The sequence below is a fragment of the Arachis hypogaea genome, chromosome 3 (assembly GCF_003086295.3).
Source record: "Arachis hypogaea cultivar Tifrunner chromosome 3, arahy.Tifrunner.gnm2.J5K5, whole genome shotgun sequence".
Taxonomy (NCBI): Eukaryota; Viridiplantae; Streptophyta; class Magnoliopsida; order Fabales; family Fabaceae; genus Arachis; species Arachis hypogaea.
Genome location: NC_092038.1, coordinates 54,463,401 through 54,485,096, shown reverse-complemented (window position 1 = coordinate 54,485,096; position 21,696 = coordinate 54,463,401). Strand labels below are relative to the sequence as shown.

Here is a 21,696-nt window from a genome sequence, read left to right as displayed (position 1 = left end):
TGTTTAGTGACATACATAAAAAGAGAGACATTTGATTGTATTGACAATGAAAAGATTATTCAATCTTTTCAAAATATGAAACATAGAAGAATGGAATTCTAAATTAGTTGTTATTATTTTGAATTATTATTTTATTTTAATTTATTAGTTAAATAATTTAAAGAATATTCCTATTTTATAACATCATAGTATAATTATAAAAGTTATTATATTATGTATATTTTGTCCCTATTGAAATTTTTTTTGGATCCGTCACTGATTTTTTGTTAGTGTTTCTGTGTCTTTCTTATCAAAATAGATATAAAATACATTAATTCAGTATTTTTAGACATAATATTTCTATTTATATCTTATTTATCAAACATGATTTTGTATTTCTGTGTTTCTATCTCAATGTCTTATATCTGTAAATAGATGCAGCTAAAATTATTTATACACAAAAAAATTTATAATCAAAGACTAATATGTAGGCATGCAACTTAACAAAATGCTATAGATCACTACGCCAAATAAGATGCATAATGTCCCTTATTTGTGACCCCTTGCTTTTAACGGTCTCTATTCAGTAACATTCCAATGCTTATGTATTGTTTCTTTAATCGGTAGAATTTAATACCACAATCCTGATATCCCTGACACTTATTTTTATTTCGGTAGCTTTTAAGGATTTTTTTTTTCTTTTCATTTTGGGTAAGAGAGTTGAACTCGCCAATTTCTAACTGCTACACAGGAACCTCAAAAAGTCAAAATGATTGAAGAATTGTTATTATATTGTTCATAGTTTTTTTTTTTTCGTTTAGATTATGCACGAGAATTCACTAGTATGGGTGAGAGAAGGATTGAGAATTCATCGATCTTAGTGATAACAGAATTGGATTTTTGAAATGATAGACTAAGGTCCAGTTTTGGGTAAATAACTTAAATAAGTTCTTTTGAAAAAAGAGTTTAAAGTATAAGGACTTTTATTAATAGTAGCTTATAAATAAGTTATTTTGTGTTTAGATTTTTAACTATAGAAGTACTTATTTTAAAGTTGTAGCGTTTGGATAAATAACTCAAAAAATACAATTTTTTGACATAAGAGAATGGATATTAAATTTTTTTAAATTGTTTAGACTCATAATTTAAACCAGTCTCTTTCAAGAATTTTATTTTTAAATTTGTCCAACCAACTTTGTTAAAATGTGTTCCAGGTCTATTTCGAGCCACTATTTCTTCTTTACATATTTTTATGAATACAACAATATTTCGTTCATTCCAATCAGCTTTAAATTTTCTTCCGAACTTGCCACTTTCATGAATTTGTTGGGAAAAAACATAAAAAAAAATTATAAAACTAATTATAAAAATAATAGCAAGTTGTATAAAAATAAAATCACATATAAAAAAATAAAATTAAAATCACACATAAAAAAATAAAATTAAAATTGAGATTTCATAGCATACAAAATATTCAATACAAATTTAATAATAAAAATAGAATGATAAAATGATAAAAAAAATACCTGAAAAGAATATATGCTGGTTCAGATGGAACAGAAGATGGTGGTGAAGGGTCAATACTTCCAGCAGATGAATCATTACATGAAAATGGTGGTGGAAGGCCAACACTTCCGGTAGATGAAACATTGCGTGTGAGGATGATGGTGGAAGGCCAGTGCTTCTAGAAGATGGAACCTTGCGTGAAAATGGTGGTGAAGGGCTAGTATTTCTAGCAGAAACAGAAAATATTTTTCCACAGAATCAAGAACGAAAGTAAATTTTTTTGTTTTGAAATCAATTTTTTTTTTCACGGAAGTGATAAAATGACTTATAAAAAAGGAGAAAGTCATCTATTTCTACTTTTTTCAAAAGCTATAAATTAACTTTTGGGGAAGTTAAAAGCTCTTCTTAAAAATAGTGCCAAACACACTTATCGTAACTTTTCATAATTCAAAAGTAAAAAAAAGTAACTTTTGTGCATTCCCAAACGGGCTCTAATACCTGCAAATATATTCTGACGCTCAAGTCAAAATGGATCTAAAAAGTAAGATGACACATGTTCGGAAAGACAACAGGGACATTTTAAGACAAAAGAGCATAATGGGTATTTTACACTTCCAGAGGGCTCTATCACTAGAGCACGTGCAAAGAAGTTTAAGGAGAGTTTTGGAAACCTGGCAGCGCTTGTGCATATGGAGTTACATCAAGTTCTAACCAAGGAAGAATGGGCAAGGCCCATTGGGCTAAGTCAGGACAGCAAGAAGCCCAATAATGCTTTCTGAATTTAGTGGGAGACATAATTTATTTTTAAATTTCGAAATTCTAGACTTTTGTTTTAGTTTGTTATGTGATCAAAAGTTTGTTAGAAGACTTATTTTAAATCTGTTATGCTTAGTAGTATTTTTAGGGATTTTAAATTTAAATCAAATCTGATCTAATCCAATAAGATCAAATTTGATTTAAATTAGTTATCTTATCTTTTAGTTAATCGTTAGGTGCCTATTTAAACACCTTTTGTGAGATAATTTACATAACTTTGATGAATAAATTTCAGTTGCTTTTAAGCACTTTTTATTGTGTGAGAAGTGAGGTGAGTGATTTGCTTCACTTGTTGCATGAGGAAGATTGGAGGATCCAACACTAAGGTGATCTGCGTGGTGGTTTCTTTCAGTTTTCTCCCCTCTGATCTAGGTTGTCAAGGACAAGTTCTTTGAAGGTCTAGTAGGGAATCCTTTCCGGTAACCTAGGTTGCTAAGAACAGGTATCTTAGAGGTCTAGTAGGAAAAATCCATTTATCTATTCTTTTTAAATTCCTTATCATCTGGTATCAGTTACAGGTCGTAGGTAAATTCTTATTTATCTACACGTTTCATGGGTCTTGTTTAATCTCTTTATCTTTCCTTTCAATTTATGCAATTTACTTTAGATTAAAAAAAACGAAAAAAAAACTCTTCCTTAAATTCTATTACTGCAATTTCTGTTTATTCCAGTTAACAAAAAAATAAACGTTAAAAAAAAGAAAAAAATAATTTTAAATTTTCCCATTGTTTATCTTTTCAAATTTTCCTTGGGTTCTACTTAGGATCCAATTTTGCTAGTTTTTGTCATCCTAGTATCACTCCTTGTTTCCTTTTTTTCACATACTTTAATTGTCTTCTTGTCAAGTTGAACGTTTCTATCATTCAGATTATCTTAGTTTGGTGTCTCAATTCCTCATCTTCCGAAGTGCAACTTGTTAAGGCAATCCAAGAGTGGAAAAAGGCAAGAGTGGTAAGCTCATCAGAGGATAAAAGCCACATATTAAGTGAAACACGAGTGTCCTATTCCGAGTGATACACATGAGAAGAGTGCTGTAAGGTCTTTTCTTTTACAGGTTCATTGATAGCTAACACTGAAGGGAACCCCGATCCACAACTAACTTTCCACCTCGACGCATTTGCCAGCATCCTTACAGGGATTCAACAACGTCTTGATGACATGGATTCTCGAATTAACTCTTTTTCCGCTAGGCAAAAAGTACGGTCACGAGAATCTATTCATAATGATTCTACGGAGTCTGAGGAGGAGACTTCATCCAGATCCCGGCATCATAGACAATCGGTAGATGTTGATAATAACCTTAATGCTATCAAGATGCGCATCCCAGAATTTAAAGGCAGAAGTGATCCTGAGGCGTACCTGGGATGGGAACGCAAGGTAGAGCTCCTCTTTCAGTGTCATAACTACACTGATGTAAAAAAGGTAAGGCTAGCGGCTGTCAAATTCTCAGATTATGCCCTTGTATGGTGGGCCGAGCTGGACAAACAGAGGAGGCGGAATGGAAAATCACCAATTTCTGTCTTGGAAAAAGATGAAGAAGGTCATGCGACAACGGTTTGTCCCTTCTTACTACTACAGGGAGCTACATCAACGGCTCCAACAGTTATACCAAGGTTCTAAGTCTGTAGATGAGTATCATAAGGAGATAGAGATGCTGCTAATCCAAGCAAATATTGAGGAGGAGTCTGAGGCTACTATTGCATGTTTCTTGAGTAGGTTGAACCGAGACATTGCAAATACTGTAGAACATCTCCCATTTGTGACTATGGAAGACTTGGTGAACCTAGCTATCAAAGTGGGAAGATAGCAAAAGGTGAAAGGGCTGCGTAATTCTACTTCAAGGTGGGATTCGAGAGGTGCTAATTTCAGGAAGAAGACTGGATCCAAACCTACCGAATCAAAGGAGAAGCCCACAGAGCAGCATAGGAAGCCGCACACACCTAATTCCACTTCTACACCTCCTGCACGGCTGATATACTCCATTTTGAGGGTTTATCTTGTGTTGATTTCAGGGGTTTTATCAATAATTCCACACGTTTTCTACATGAAAATACAAGACTTTGTGTTCCTTTCCTAATCTTGCCTCATGAATGAAAACATGCTTATTTTGCACTAAATTAGATACATTTCTAATCTTCTCTTGATGCCATTCGATGCCGTGACCTGTGTGTTAAGTGGTTTCAGAATATAGGGCAGAGACGGACCGGAAGAGAGAAGAAGGACGGGTGCAGAGGAAGGGAGCATGAGAATTGAACTTTGGAAATCTCGGCATGGGCGCGTGCGCGCACTTGATGCGTCCGCGTGGATTGAGAAGTTAAGAAGTCGAAGCCAAGAGCCAAGCCACGAGCCGGCTTGCGTAGCGGCTAGGCCATGATCTCCAGTAGCGCGCACGCGTACATTACGCCTCCGCGCACATTACAAGATGTCCCGTGGACGTGCACGCGTACATTGCGCGTGCGCGCCGATGTGCGAATATGATTTTTTTTAAGAGTCACGTGACTTGGGCCTGGAGGCAGTTGGGAATCCCATTTTGGGGAAGTGCTCTGGCGGGAAAAGCTTAAGAAGACCAAGGGAACAAGGGTTAAGCACTTTTTTAGCTCATTTTTAGATTCTAGATATTTTTTGGAGGATAGTTAGTTACACTTGTGGAGAAGGAGAGAGATTCAAAAGCTCTCACTAGGGTTCATCTTCATCCAATTCTTGAATTTTCATTCACTCTTTGGTGAGATCCATTGCAATTCTCAATTCATTTTGTTCATGTCATAGATCTTCTTCTCCAATCTCAATTAGTGTTTGTAATTGCTCAATTCTCATAGATCTTGGATTCAACTTTGTAGTTTTGGATTTAATCAATTTCTTTAGAATCTCATTTCCATTGTTGTTCTATGTTAATTGTTGTTAGTTCCTTGTGTTGAAATAGTTTTAATTCTACTTTCCTCTCAAATTTACCATGGCTTTCACTCTTGCTCACCAAATGTTTGATGAAATGGCAACACTAGTTATGGAGTAAAAGTTTCTACTTGGCATAGGGTTTGAGCCATTAGAAGAAGTTGAATAGTTGTGCCAATTGTTGATTTGGAATTAGGGATTGCTAATTGACTTGGAGTACACTAAAGCTAGATTTCCATAAGGTAAAGCTAGGACTTGTGACTCAAGTTGATTACTCTCATTTGACTTTCCTCTATGCCTAGGGGTTAACTAAATGAAGCAAGGCCTAATTGTTGTCATCATTGAGAGAACTATAAGGATAGAATTTCTAATGCCAACCCTAAGCCAAGTCTTCTAAGGATTGATTGTTTGTTTTCTATTTTGCAAAAACCTTCAGAGAATCATAACAAGGCTTTCTAATCAATAAGATGCACGCTCTAGCAATTCCAAGGGAGGACGACTCGGGAGACTAATACTATCGGTTATAGATTGTAGGATTGTTTGATGCGAAGTTTAAGTGTCGATTAGACTATACTCACGATCATATTCATCATTGAATTCTAAATCGACATGCTAAATTTCGTTTATCAATGGCATCGTGATATTACCTGCTTTAAGTACCACGGATTAGGCCATTATGCTTCCGAGTGTCCAAATAAAAGGACCATGGTAATTAAAGCAAATGATATTTTCTCAGAATCTGATAACTTAGATGGGTATGAAGACATGCCACATGCGGATGATGCTACAGATAATGAAGATATAGTTGAGTATGCTGTTAGTGGCGAGACCCTTGTTACTAGGCGGATCTTAAATGTACAAGCCAAGGATGATCGTCTAGAACAGCGAAAGAACATCTTTCATACAAAATTTTTATTGGGAGGTAAGGTTGGACTCATGATCATTGATGCTGGAAGTCATACAAACGTTGCTAGCTCTACTTTGATCATGAAATTAGGGTTGAAATGCACCAAACACCCTAACCCTTACAAACTGGAGTGGCTAAGTGATGTTGGTGAGTTAAAGGTTATGAAGCAAGCTCGCATACAATTCTATATTGGGAGATATAATGACGAGTTACTTTGTGACGTGGTTCCCATGCAGGCTTGTCATCTACTCCTAGGCCGTCCATGGCAGTATGATAGGAAGGTGGTCCATAATGGTTTCACAAACCGATACTCCTTCACTTATCTTGGGAAGAAGATTACCCTTGCACCTTTGTCACCTAAAGAAGTGTACCTGGAGCAACTAAGCATGCGCAAATCTACTAAAGAGTATTTAGGATGTGAGAAAATTGAAAAACAAGAGGGTAAAGAGAGAGCTTTGAGAAATAAAACGTGTGAGAAAAAGTGTCAGGGCCTGAGTGAAAAAGAGAATTCTAAAAGAGAAGCATCTGTAGAGAGTGAGAGTGCTCACAAAATTTGTTTTTATGCCAAAGAGAGGGATCTGAAGCATGCTAGTTTAGAGAAAAAAATATTGGTGTTAGTACGATTTAGAGAGTCTTTATTTTCTACCATTGAAACTAACCATAACCTGCCTAGTACTTTTATTTTACTCTTGCAGGAATTTGGCGATGTATTTCCAGATGAGATGCCCTCAGGTTTACCTCCATTACGAGGTATTGAACATCAGATTGACTTTGTCCCTGGATCAAGCATTCCTAATCGGCCAGCTTACCAGACCAATCTTTAGGAGACGAAGGAACTGCAACGACAAGTCGAGGACCTTTTGGCTAAGGGTTTTGTGAGAGAAAGCATGAGTCCTTATGCTGTTCTGGTACTATTGGTGCCCAAGAAGGATGGCTTATGGAGGATGTGTGTTGACTGCAGAGCTGTAAATAAGATTACGGTAAAGTATTGCCATCCTATTCCTAGACTTGATGATATGCTTGATGAATTGCATGGTTCTGTTATTTTTACTAAAATAGATTTAAGGAGTGGTTATCATCAAATACAAATGAAACTTGGTGATGAATGAAAAACATCTTTCAAAACTAAATATGGTTTGTATGAGTGGTTAGTTATGCCATTTGGTTTGACTAATACACCTAGTACATTTATGAGACTAATGAATCATGTTTTGCGAGAGTTTTTAGGTAAATTTATGGTTGTTTATTTTGATGATATCCTTATCTACAGTAAATGTCTTGATGATCATATTTTGCATGTTCAATCTGCTTTAGAGGTACTTAGAAAGAAAAAATTGTATGCTAATCTCCAAAAGTGCTCCTTTTGTCTGAGTAAAGTTGTATTCCTAGGTTTTGTGATAAGTTCTGCAGGAATTGAGGTAGATGACGAGAAGGTGAAGGCTATTAGAGAATGGCCCACACCTCTGAGTGTCTCTGATGTTAGAAGTTTTCATGGTCTTGCGGGTTTTTATCGGAGGTTTGTTAAAGATTTTTCTACTATTGCTGTACCTTTAACTGAAATCATCAGAAACATGTCAACTTTAAATGGGATCAGGAATAAGAACTTGCCTTTAACACCTTGAAAGAATTATTGTGTTTTGCCCCCATTCTTATTTTACCAGATTTTTCTAAAACTTTTGAAATCGAAATGTGATGCTTTTGGAATTGGTATAGGTGCTGTTTTGATGCAGGAAAAGTGAGCAATCGCCTATTTTAGTGAGAAGTTGAATGGGGCCCGCCTCAACTACTCCACTTATGATAAAGAGCTTTATGCCTTGGTGCGAGCTTTGGAAGTGTGGCAGCATTATTTGCTACCTAAGGAATTTGTGGTACATACTGACTATGAATCCCTCAAACACTTGAAGGGCCAAGGGAAGCTGAACAAGAGACATGCAAAATGGATAGAATTCCTTGAATCCTTTCCATATGTAATCGCCTATAAGAAAGGTAAAGAGAATGTGGTTGCTGATGCATTATCTAGAAGGTATTCCTTAATCACAACCCTTACTTCTAAACTGTTAGATTTTGAGTGTATGAAGAAATTGTATGCAATTGATTCTGCTTTTGCCTCTATCTATGCTGCATGTGAACATGGTGCATATAACAAATTCTATAAGCATGATGGCTTTCTTTTTCGGGGTAAAAGAATTTGTGTACCTACAGAACTACTTGTTCTATTAGGGAGTTACTTGTTCTAGAATCACATAGGGGGGTTTGATGGGTCATTTTGGTGTGCATAAGACTTTGGATGTTTTATCTGAGCATTTTTACTGGCCCCACATACGTAAAGATGTTGAGAAATTTTGTGCTAAATGCATTGCATGTAAACAAGCTAAATCTAAGTCTTTACCACATGGTTTGTATACTCCTTTACCTGTTCATGTGCATCCATGGGTTGATATTTCTATGGAGTTTGTTCTTGGTTTGCCTAGAACTTGGAGAGGTCGAGATATCATTTTTGTTGTGGTAGATAGATTTAGTAAAATGGATCATTTCATTGCTTGCCATAAAACTAATGATGCCACACATATTGCTGACCTATTCTTTCGAGAAGTTGTGCGCTTACATGGTGTTCCCCAAACTATTGTTTCTGATCGTGATGTCAAATTCTTAAGTCACTTTTGGAAAGTTTTGTGGAGTAAGCTAGGAACAAAATTATTATACTCAACTACTTGTCACCCTCAAACTGATGGTCAAACTGAAGTCATAAATAGGACATTGGGAACCTTATTGCGTGCTGTTGTTGGTAAGAATTTGAAAACCTGGGAAGATTGTTTATCTTTTATTGAGTTTGTTTATAACAGGACAATCCATTCTTCCACTGGTTTTTCACCTTTTGAACTTGTCTATGGTTTTAATCCTCTCACTATCTTAGATTTAATGCATTTACCTTTGAGTGATATTATTAGTTTAGATGGAGCTAGCAAGGCTGAGAAAGTTAAAGCAATACATGCAAAGGCTCGTGACCTAATTGAGAGGAAGAACAAAACCACGGCTGAAAGGGTTAACAAAATCCGAAAGCATATAGTCTTCGAATCAGGAGATTCGGTTTGGGTACATTTGAGGAAGGAGAGATTTCCTACTCAGAGGAAGACTAAACTTGATGCTAGAGGGGATGGCCCATTCCAAGTGCTTGAGAAGATCAATGACAACGCCTACAAGATTGACCTACCAGGTGAGTATAATGTCTCTGCTACTTTCAATGTTTCTGATCTCTCTCCTTTTGATATGGACACAGATTCGAGGACGAATCTTTTTGAGGAAGGAGGGAAAGATACATGCTCGGAAAGACAACAGGGGCATTCTAAGACAAAAGGGCAGAATGGAAATTTCACACTTCCAGAGGGCCCCATCACTAGAGCACGTGCAAAGAAGCTCAAGGAGAGTTTTGGGAACCTGGCAGCGCTTGTGCATATGGAGTTACATCAAGTTCTAACTAAGGAAGAATGGGCAAGGCCCATTGGGCTAAGTCAGGACAGCAAGAAGCCCAATAATGCTTTCCGAATTCAGTGGGAGGCATAATTTATTTTTAAATTTCGAAATTCTAGACTTTTGTTTTAGTTTGTTATGTGGTCAAAAGTTTGTTAGAAGACTTATTTTAAATCTGCTATGCTTAGTAGTATTTTTAGGGATTTTAAATTTAAATCAAATCTGATCTAATCCAATAAGATCAAATTTGATTTAAATTAGTTATCTTATCTTTTAGTTAATTGTTAGGTGCCTATTTAAACACCTTTGGTGAGACAATTTACATAATTTTGATGAATAAATTTCAGTTGCTTTTAAGCACTTTTTATTGTGTGAGAAGTGAGGTGAGTGATTTGCTTCACTTGTTGCATGAGGAAGATTGGAGGATCCAACACTAAGGTGATCTGCATGGTGGTTTCTTTCAGTTTTCACCCCTCTGATCTAGGTTGTCAAGGACAAGTTCTTTGAAGGTATAGTAGGAAATCCTTTCCAATGACTTAGGTTGATAAGAACAGGTATCTTAGAGGTCTAGTAGAAAAAATTCATTTATCTATTCTTTTTAAATTCCTTATCGTAAGATGTTAGGTTGTGTTACATTTTTGGAGAGAGCCAATGGCTCTCTTTATATAATTTGTGTTGCTATTTTATTTTATCTTGTTGGTTAAAGTTACATAAGAAAATATGTAAAGTAACTTGTTAGAATAGTTAATAGTTGAGTTAGTTGTAACTAAATAATTGCTAGCAAAATTTGTATACAGAATCGGTTAAGAGGTTAGCTTATTATGTTATTTAATAGTTAAAGCTAGTTGTAAAAGTTAGTAAGTAAGCTCAATTCAATGAAATCAATTTTGAGACGGTGAGAAAATGCCAAAAACTCTCTGGTCACAATTTCTTAGTTTGTGAAGTTTTTTCAATTTTCTTCCTAAACATTTTACCACTTCAACAATTAAAATAAGGGAGGTATTTGAATTTAAATGTTAGTTATTAGCTTTTGACTTTCTAACCAATTTTGACCGTACGAATGACTTGAGTTTAAGAACCGGATCATTGTTGGACCGTATGGGACTCCAGACGTCAAGTCCGAAACAAATTATAAAAATTCTTGATACTTATAAAATTTTATGTTATATTTTTTTAGCACTAAGCTAGATAGAAAACTTATATTATGTATAATAGATCTTTTTTTTTTCAAAATATATGAATTACGAAGTTTGATGAACAATGAATGAACTAAATCTTTTATCATATAAATCTTTATGTGATAGAATGCTTTAATGTATTTCTATTTGATTCTATAAGCAGATTTTTTTTTTAGTTGAAAAATGAATATATTTTATTGGAAACTCATATGTAAATAGTAAGTCGCTCATAATTTAGCATATAATAGAGAAAGAAAAACTTATTGTTAATGATATATTAAAACGGTCACTAAATATAATAAAAACATGAGAAAAAAAAAACTGCTGCAATGATTTGGTGACAGTTTTACCAGTAATTAATTGTCCAAGCAATTGTCCAAACAATAATATACGGATGACGCTCAAATTGGTGACCGTTATGTAACTATCGCAAAAAAGTTCAGCAAAATGGGTCAAAATCAAATATATATATTGGAGAAAGAAACTAATAGGATATATATGCTGTTGTTTCATTGTAGTTGAATCGTCAGAACATCAAATATATATATTGGAAAAAGAAACTAATAGGATATATAAAAGAATTTAATTATATAAGAAGAATGTAAACAAAAATGATTATTTATATATTTTAATTATATAATATTACATTTTTAAAATACTTTAGCTTTTCATTTGAGAAATATGAGTCAAAATCTAAAACAAACATTTCTATAAAAAATTACATGCGTTATATATGTGCATTAACTAACAAATGAAATAAAATTAATCTTATAAATATTTTATGCCAACTTTAATTTATAAAAAGATATCTTTATTCTTCTACTAATTAATAAAATATTTAATCGTAGAATAATTGATGTTGGCTAGGTAGTATAATTAATTAATTAATTAATTGTTGACTAATATTTTATATTGAATAATATATTGAAATTGATATCTAAAATGTTAAGCATGTCCTGCAAGGTCTACATTTGTTTTTGAATTTTTTTTATATCGTTTCTTCAAATGAAAATAGTTATACTTTTTAAACAGATCAGATCACATATACAACTCGTTATGGAAGTTTTACAATTTTGATTTATATTAAAAGCATTTAATTTTTATGCTTGTTATAATAAAAAAAAATATATAAATAACTAATTATATATTATTATATTAATAAAAATAATTAATTTTTAAATTTATTATTTAAAGAATTATTTAAATATATAAATTTAATTAACTTATATTATTAATATATTAAAGTTAAACCCATCGCACGTACAATAGGAATTTGTATGACTATGCGTGACTGACTTGAATATGAATTGTCAATAATGCAAGTTCCGACCAAAAAGAAAATATATAATTGCCAAATTATTTATTAAATTCTAAAATAAACAAACCCAGCAGCGTTGAGTCAAAGACATGAGGTACCACAAAAATATCCAATACTGCTTAAATTAAACACAAAGACAGAGATATAGAAAGTTTTCAAGTATATTAGTATATTGATGTTTTAGTAAATTTTAACGATTGATTTTAATTATATACATTATATATTTTTTATAATTAAAATTAATAATTAAAATTTTTTAGAAACAATACTAGAAAATGGCATTTGAAAAAAAGATAGCGAGGAGAGAGAGTATGTCGAGGAGCACTGTACTGATGATTTTTAAATTCATAGTTTTTTTAAAACAAAATATAAACATCTCAATTTTAACAATTTATTTTACATAGTGATGCAAAATAATTATTTTATAGTCAAACAATAACGTAAAATATATACATATAATTTGGAGGAGGTATTTGTTTTGATATTTAAAAAATTTAAAATATTAAAATTAGAATTTTTTATTTTTGATTTCAAAAAATTTAACAATTTAAAACTAAAAATCTAATATTATTTTTTAAAGAATTTTTACATTTTAAAAAAGACGAAAAAATAATATAATTTAAAATATCACAATTTGACCTCATATTTAAAATTTTTTAGCCACAAAGTGAAGTATATAAATTAAATTGTTAGATAAAGTAAATAGTTATATTATTAGTGTGTAAATTGTAAAGAATGATTTGAAGTATCCTGAAAGAGTTGCATATTATTATTGTCAACATTTTTGCAGTTTCTTTTTTTATTTCTTTGTTTCCATGCTAACCGCAAAAACATTGACAATAATAGTATACGATTCTTTCACAAAAACAGACACAAATTTAAATTTTATATATATATTGTCTAATTCAAACAGGCTAAAGTTTGATGAGTAATGAGATAGTGAGATGTATGTTACATTAACCTTCCTCGTTAGGTTGATTTAATTTAGGTTTAATTATTTTTATAATTTTATTAAATTTTTAATTTAAATTTTATATTTTTTAATTAAATTTTTATACTATATAAAATTTTGTAAGCAAATTCTTATTATGACAAAAATATTAAAATTGAGAGAATATTTTATTAAATTAATAAAATATTTTATTAATTCTAATAAAATATTTTTATTATAATAAAAATTTAATTAAAAAATTTAATATAATAAAAAAACTTAATTAAAAAATATAAAAATTTAATAAAAAATTAAAAACGAACAGAATAATTAAACTTTTAATTTAATCCTCTTCGTACTTTTTAATTAATTAAGGTTAAATTACACAGTTGGTCCCTATGCTTTTAGTGAAATTGTAAATTGGTCCCTAAAGAGAATTAAAATTTGTAGTTTAGTCCTTGCCGTTCAAAAAATGTTTGATTTAACAGAATATTCTCTATTTTGATCATGTGAGTTGCACATGTGATAATAGGGACCAATTTACAACTTTAGTGAAAGTGTGAGGACCAACTGTGTAATTTAACCATTTGAAAATGATAAAAAATTTTCTAGGCTACCTGAATCCACCCCGCCCTGCCCCTCTCCAACTCTCTCACTCTCACTTTCTCACTTTCCAAAATGGCACCCCAACCCCAACGCTCTCTGTCTCTCACCTCGGCTCACCATCGTTGTGCCTCTCGCCTCCGTCACCGCACCAGATCAACTAATAAATTGAGTTGCTATTTTTATGTTGATTTGTTGCTATTTTTTTCTTAGACATTGAATTGTTCGCTTTGAGCATGCTTGGGATTGGAATTGTTCTCTTCCATTTATCGGTGTTCAGTATTGGGATTTGATGTACCAGAATCACTACCCACACATGTAATGAATATGTTCTTTGGCAAGTGCACCAAATATCGTCAAGTAATAACCCACAGTGGAGTGGGATCGTATCCACAGAGATTGATTGATTGAGCAGTTTTGGTTAATGAGTTAATTAGTTAAGCTAACAAAAGTGGAGAATATTGAGTGCTGTAAATTAAATTGCAGAATTGTAAATGGCTCAAAAGTAAAAGAAAGCTATAAAGTGCAGAAAAGTAAATAGTAAGAATGTAAAGAACAGAAACGTAAATGACTGAATTGTAAATGAGGATAGGGAATAGCAGAATGTAAATAAAGCTATAAAGAATGTGGAAGATAAGAATAAGGGGAACGCCAGTGATGAGCGGATAATTATACGCTTTTTGGCATTGTTTTTAGGTAGTTTTTAGTATGATCTAGTTACTTTTAGGGATGTTTTCATTAGTTTTTATGCTAAATTCATATTTCTGGACTTTACTATGAGTTTGTATGTTTTTCTGTGATTTCAGGTATTTTCTGGCTGAAATTGAGGGACCTGATCAAAACTCTGATAGAAGGCTGACAAAGGACTGCTGATGCTGTTGGAATCTGACCTCTCTGCACTTGAAATAGATTTTCTGGAGCTTCAGAACTTTAAATGGCACGCTCACAATGGCGTTGGAAAGTCGACATCCAGAGCTTTCCAGCAATATATAATAGTCCATACTTTATTCGTAATTAGATGACGTAAACTGGCGCTCAACGCCAGTTCTATGCTGCATTCTGGAGTCAAACGCCAGAAACACGTCACGAACCAGAGTTGAACGCCCAAACAGGTTACAACTTGGTGTTCAACTCCAAGAGAAGCCTCAGCTCGTGTATAGATCAAGCTCAGCCCAAGCACACACCAAGTAGGCCCTGGAAGTGGATTTCTGCATCAATTACTTACTTCTGTAAACCCTAGTAGCTAGTCTAGTATAAATAGGACTTTTTACTATTATATTTTCATCCTGGATTGTATTTTTGATCTGGTGATCACGTTTTGGGGGCTAGCCTCTCGGCCATCCCTAGACCTTCATCACTTATGTATTTTCAACGGTGGAGTTTCTACACACCATAGATTAAGGGTGTGGAGCTCTGCTGTACCTCAAGTTTCAATGCAAGTACTACTATTCTCTATTCAATTCAACTTATTCTTATTATAAGATATTCGTTGCACTTCAACATGATGAATGTGATGATCCGTGACACTCATCATCATTCTCACCTATGAACGCGCGTGACTGACAACCACTTCCGTTCTACCTCAGACCGGGCGCAAATCTCTTGGATTCCTTAATCAGAATCTTCGTGGTATAAGCTAGAATTGATGGCGGCATTCATGGGAATCCGGAAAGTCTAACCTTGTCTGTGGTATTCTGAGTAGGATTCTGGAATTGAATGACTGTGACGAGCTTCAAACTCGCGATTGCTGGGCGTGATGACAAACGCAAAAGAATCAAGGGATTCTATTCCAACATGATCGAGAACCGACAGATGATTAGTCGTGCTGTGACAGAGCATTTGGACCATTTTCACTGAGAGGATGGGATGTAGCCATTGACAACAGTGATGCCCTACATACAGCTTGCCATAAAAAGGAGTGACAAAGATTGGATAAAGACAGTAGAAAAGTAGAGATTCAGAAGGAACACAGCACCTCCATACACCTATCTGAAATTCCAACCATTAGATTACATGAGTAACTTTATCTTTATTTTCTATTTAATTTATTATTATTATTCGAAAAACCAATAATCTCTTAAATTAGTTAAATCCGCCTGACTTGGATTTACAAGATGACCATAGCTTGCTTCATACCAACAATCTCTGTGGGATCGACCCTTACTCACGTAAGGTATTACTTGGACGACCCAGTACACTTGCTGGTTAGTTGTGCGGAGTTGTGACAAAGTGTGATTTATGTTTGAGAGCACCAAGTCTTTGGAGCCATTGTTGGTGATCACAATTTCGTCCACCAAGTTTTTGGCACCGTTGCCGGGGATTGTTCGAGTTTGGACAACTAATGGTTCATCTTGTTGCTCAGATTAGGTAATTTTCTTTTCAAAAAGTTTTCAAAAATCTTTCAAAAAAAAATTCTTTATTTTCGTTTTTCTAAAGAATATTTTCGAAAAATTTATTAAGAAAATACAAAAAATCATAAAATCATAAAAATCAAAAATATTTTTTGTTTCTTGTTTGAGTCTTGAGTCAATTTTTAAGTTTGGTGTCAATTGCATGTTTTAAAAAAATTATTATGCATTTTTCGAAAAATTCATGCATTCATAGCGTTCTTCATGATCTTCAAGTTGTTCTTGGTAAATCTTCTTGTTTGATCTTGATGTTTTCTTGTTTTGTGTCTTTTATTGTTTTTCATATGCATTTTTGCATTCATAGTATCCATGCATTAAAGAATTCTCAGTTTGGTGTCTTGCATGTTTTTTTTTGCATAAAAAATTTTTCAAAAATATGTTCTTGATGTTCATCATGATCTTCAAAGTGTTCTTGGTGTTCATCTTGACATTCATAGTGTTCTTGCATGCATCATGAGTATTGATTCATAATTTTCATGTTGTGAGTCATTTTTGTTGTTTTTCTCTTTCATCATTAAAAATTCAAAAAAAATAAAAAAAATCTTTTCCTCATTTTTTTATAATTTTCGAAAATTTGAGTTGACTTAGTTAAAAATTTTTAAAATTAGTTGTTTCTCATAAGTCAAGTCAAATTTTCAATTTTAAAAATCTTATCTTTTCAAAACTTTTTCAAAAATCAAATCTTTTTCATTTTTTTTATTAAGTTTCGAAATTTATTTTTTTAATATATTTTTCAAAAATCTTTTTCTTAATTTTATCTTTATTTTCGAAAATTATGCTAACAATTAATGTGATTGATTCAAAAAATTTGAAGTTTGTTACTTTCTTGTTAAGAAATGTTCAATCTTTAAATTCTAGAATCATATCTTTTAGTTTCTTGTTAGTCAAGTAATTAATTTTAATTTTAAAAAATTAAATCTATCTTATCTCATCTTTTATATCATATCTTTTTCAAAAATTTGATTTTTAAATATCTTTTCTAACTTCTTATCTTCTTATCTTTTCAAATTTGATTTTCAAATCTTTTTCAACTAACTATTTGACTTTTTGTTTGTTTCTTATCTTTTTCAAAACAACCTAACTACTTTTTCCTCTCTAATTTTCGAAAATATCTCATCCCTTTTTCAAAATTCTTCTTAAATTAACTAATTGTTTTAAATTTTAATTTTAATTCTATCTCATCTTTAATTTTTGAAAATCATTAACTCCTTTTTAAAATTAATTTTCGAATTCTCTCTCTCATCTTCTTCTATTTGTTTATTCATTTACTAACACTTTTCTTCACCTCTCTTCATCTCCAATCACTGCCTCTATTCTTACCCTTGTGTTTGGATTCTCCTTTCTTTATTCTTTTCTTCTTCTACTAATAATAAGGATCCTCTTTAATGTGACATAGAGGATTCCTCTTCTTTTCTTGTTCTCTTCTCTTTCATATGAGCAGGAACAAGGAAAAAAGCACTCTTGTTGAAGCTGATCCTGAACCTGAAAGGACTCTGAAGAGGAAACTAAGAGAAGCTAAATTACAACAATCCAGAGGCAACCTTTCTGAAATTTTCGAACAAGAGAAGGAGATGGCAGCCGAACCGAACAACAATAATGCAAGGAGGATGCTTGGTGATTTTACTAAACCCATGTCCAAGTTTGATGGAAGAAGCATCTCAATTCCGGCCATTGGAGCAAACAATTTTGAGTTGAAACCTCAATTAGTTGCTCTAATGCAACAGAACTGCAAGTTTCATGGACTTCCATCTGAAGATCCTTACCAGTTTTTAACTGAGTTCTTGCAGATTTGTGAGACTGTTAAGACGAATAGAGTAGATTCTGAAGTCTACAGGCTCATGCTTTTCCCTTTTGCTGTAAGAGACAGAGCTAGAACATGGTTGGACTCACAACCTAAAGATAGCCTGGACTCCTGGGATAAGCTGGTCACGGCCTTCTTTGATAAATTCTTTCCTCCTCAAAAGCTGAGCAAGCTTAGAGTGGATGTTCAGACCTTCAAGCAAAAAGATGGTGAATCCCTCTATGAAGCTTGGGAAAGATACAAGCAGATGACCAAAAAGTGTCCTTCTGACATATTTTTAGAGTGGACCATATTAGATATATTCTATTATGGTCTATCTGAGTTCTCTAAGATGTCATTGGGCCATTCTGCAGGTGGATCCATTCACCTAAAGAAAACGCCTGCAGAAGCTCAAGAACTTATTGACATGGTTGCAAATAACCAGTTCATGTACACTTCTGAGAGGAATTCCGTGAATAATGGGACGCCTCAGAGGAAGGGAGTTCTTGAAATTGATGCTCTGAATGCCATATTGGCTCAGAACAAAGTGTTGACTCAGCAAGTCAACATGATTTCTCAAAGTCTGAATGGATGGCAAAATGCATCCAACAGTACTAAAGAGGCATCTTCTGAAGAATAAGCTTATGATCCTGAAAACCCTGCAATGGCAGAGGTAAATTACATGGGTGAACCTTATGGAAATACCTACAATTCATCATGGAGAAATCATCCAAATTTCTCATGGAAGGATCAACAAAAGCCTCAACAAGGCTTTAATAATGGTGGAAGAAACAGGTTTAGCAATAGCAAGCCTTTTCTATCATCTTCTCAGCAACAGATAGAGAATTCTGAGCAGAGCTCCTCTAATTTAGCAAATATAGTCTCTGATCTGTCTAAGGCCACTTTAAGTTTCATGAATGAAACAAGGTCCTCCATCAGAAATTTGGAGGCACAAGTGGGCTAACTGAGTAAGAAAGTAACTGAAACTCCTCCTAGTACTCTCCCAAGCAATACAGAAGAGAATCCAAAGAGAGAGTGCAAGGCCATTGATATAGTCAATATGGCCGAATGCAGAGAGGGAGGAAAGGACAAAAATCCTAGTGAGGAAGGCCTCCTGGGACGTCCTCTGAGCAAGAAGGAGTCCCCTATTGAGGACCTAAAGGAATCTGAGGCTCAAATAGAGACCATAGAGATTCCATTGAACCTCTTTCTGCCATTCATGAGCTCTGAAGACTATTTTCCTCTGAAGAGGATGAAGATGTAACTGGAGAGCAAGTTGCTCAATATTTAGGAGCTATCATGAAGCTGAATGCCAAGTTGTTTGGTAATGAGACTTGGGAAGGTGAACCTCCCTTGCTCATTGGTGAATTAGATACATGGGTTCAGCAAACCTTACCTCAAAAGAAACAAGATCTTGGAAAATTCTTAATACCCTATACCATAGGCACCATGACCTTTGAAAAAGCTCTGTGTGACCTAGGGTTAGGCATAAATCTTATGCCACTCTCTGTAATGGAGAAGCTGGGGATCATTGAGGTACAACCTGCTTTATTCTCATTACAATTGGCAGACAAGTCAGTAAGACAAGCTTATGGATTAGTAGAGGACGTGTTGGTAAAGGTTAAAGGCCTTTACATCCCTGCTGATTTCATAATCTTAGACACTAGGAAGGAGGAAGATGAATGCATCATCCTTGGAAGACCTTTCCTAGCCACAGCAGAAGCTGTGATAGATGTTAACAGAGGAGAATTAGTCCTTCAATTGAATGGGGACTACCTTGTGTTTAAGGTACACGACTATCCTTCTATAACAAGGGAGAGTAAGCATGCAGAGCTTCTCTCAGTACAGAGTCAAACAGAGCCCCCACAATCAAATTCTAAGTTTGGTGTTGGGAGGCCACAACCAAACTCTAAGTTTGGTGTTGAACCCCCCATATCCAAACTCTAAGTTTGGTGTTGAGAGTCCACAACGTTGACCTGATCACCTTTGTGGCTCCAAGAGAGCCCACTGTCAAGCTAGTGACATTAAAAAAGCGCTTGTTGGGAGGCAACCCAATTTTTATTTATCTAATTTTATTTTTTATTTTATTGTTATTTTATGTTTTATTAGGTGCATGATCATGGAGTGTCACGAAAAAATATTAAAATTAAAATCAGAATCAAAAATAGCAGAAGAAAAATCACACCCTGGAGGAAGGACTTACTGGCGTTTAAACGCCAGTAAGGAGCATCTGGCTGGCGTTCAACGCCAGAACAGAGCATGGATCTGGCGTTGAACACCAGAAATAAGCAACATCCTGACGTTTAAACGCCAGGAATGCACCCTGAGGAGAGCTGGCGCTGAATGCCAGAAACAAGCATGGAACTGGAGTTCAACGCCAGAAACATGCTGCACATGGGCATTGAACGCCCACAACATGCATCACTTCGGTGTTTAAACGCCAGAATTGCATGGAAAGGCATTTTACATGCCTAATTGGTGCAGGGATGTAAATCCTTGTCACCTCAGGTTCTGTGGACCCCACAGGATCCCTACCTACCATATTCTCCCCTCTTCCCAACATTCATCCTCTCTTTCCAATAAACACTCTTCCCCAAAACCCTTCACCAATCACCTCCATCTCTCTTCCCAATTACCCCCTTCACCACTCACATCCATCCACTCTTCCTGATAAACCCCACCTACCTTCAAAATTCAAATTTCTTTCCCACCCAATCCCACCTATATGGCCGAAACATACACATCTCTCCCTTTCCTCCATATCTTCTTCCATTCTTTCTTCTTTTGCTCGAGGGCGAGCAACATTTTAAGTTTGGTGTGGTAAAATCATAGCTTTTTGTTTTTCCATAACCATTGATGGCATCTAAGGCCAGAGAAACCTCTAGAAAGAGGAAAGGGAAGACAAAAGCTTCCACCTCCGAGTCATAGGAGATGGAGAGATTCATCTAAAGGGTCTATAGCTCAGTGGTAGAACATTTGACTGCAAATCAAGAGATCCCTGAGATACCTCAGGAGATAAATTTTCCTCCACACAATTATTGGGAGCAACTAAGGATAGGAGCACCAAAATCACTAGGGATCATGCAATAGAAGTAAGGAAGAAACATAGAGGAGCTCAAAAAGCACCATTGGTCCTTCAAGAAGGCGCCACCCTCACTAAGGTGGACTCATTCCTTGTTCTTATTTTCTCTGCTTTTCGGTTTTTATGTTATATGTTTATCTATGTTTTGTGTCTCTACTTCATGATCATTAGTAGTTAGTAACTATGTCTTAAAGCTATGAATAATTCCATTAATCCTTCACCTCTCTTAAATGAAAAATGCTTCTAATTCAAAAGAACATGAAATACATGAATTTCAAATTTATCCTTGAATTTAGTTTAATTATATTGATGTGGTGACAATACTTTTTGTTTTCTGAATGAATGCTTGAACAGTACATATTTTTGATCTTGTTGTTTATGAATGTTAAAATTATTGACTCTTGAAAGAATGAGGAATAAGAGAAATGTTATTGATGATCTGAAAAATCATAAAATTGATTCTTGAAGCAAGAAAAAGCAGTGAAAAAGCAAAAGGCTTGCGAAAAAAAAGGTGGCGAAAAAAATTAGAAAGAAAAAGAAAAAGCAAGCAGAAAAAGCCAATAGCCCTTAAAACCAAAATGCAAGGGTAAAAAGGATCCAAGGCTTTGAGTATCAATGGATAGGAGGGCCCAAGGAAATAAAATCCAGGCTTAAGCGGCTAAATCAAGTTGTCCCTAACCATGTGCTTGTGGCATGCCGGTCCAAGTGAAAAGCTTGAGACTGAGTGGTTAAAGTCGTGATCCAAAGCAAAAAGAGTGTGCTTAAGAGCTCTGGACACCTCTAACTGGAGACTCTAGCAAAGCTGAGTCATAATCTGAAAAGGTTCACCCA

The 21,696-nt window shown here is 34.2% G+C and overlaps 1 non-coding gene across 1 annotated transcript; it reads right to left on the bottom strand.

Moving 5' to 3' along the window:
- Positions 1-17,973: 17,973 nt before the first annotated feature.
- LOC112793362 (small nucleolar RNA R71) lies at positions 17,974-18,077 on the bottom strand. Its single transcript, XR_003198058.1, has one exon. It is a non-coding gene; the product is annotated as a small nucleolar RNA R71 (small nucleolar RNA).
- Between the last annotated feature and the right edge of the window lie 3,619 nt (positions 18,078-21,696).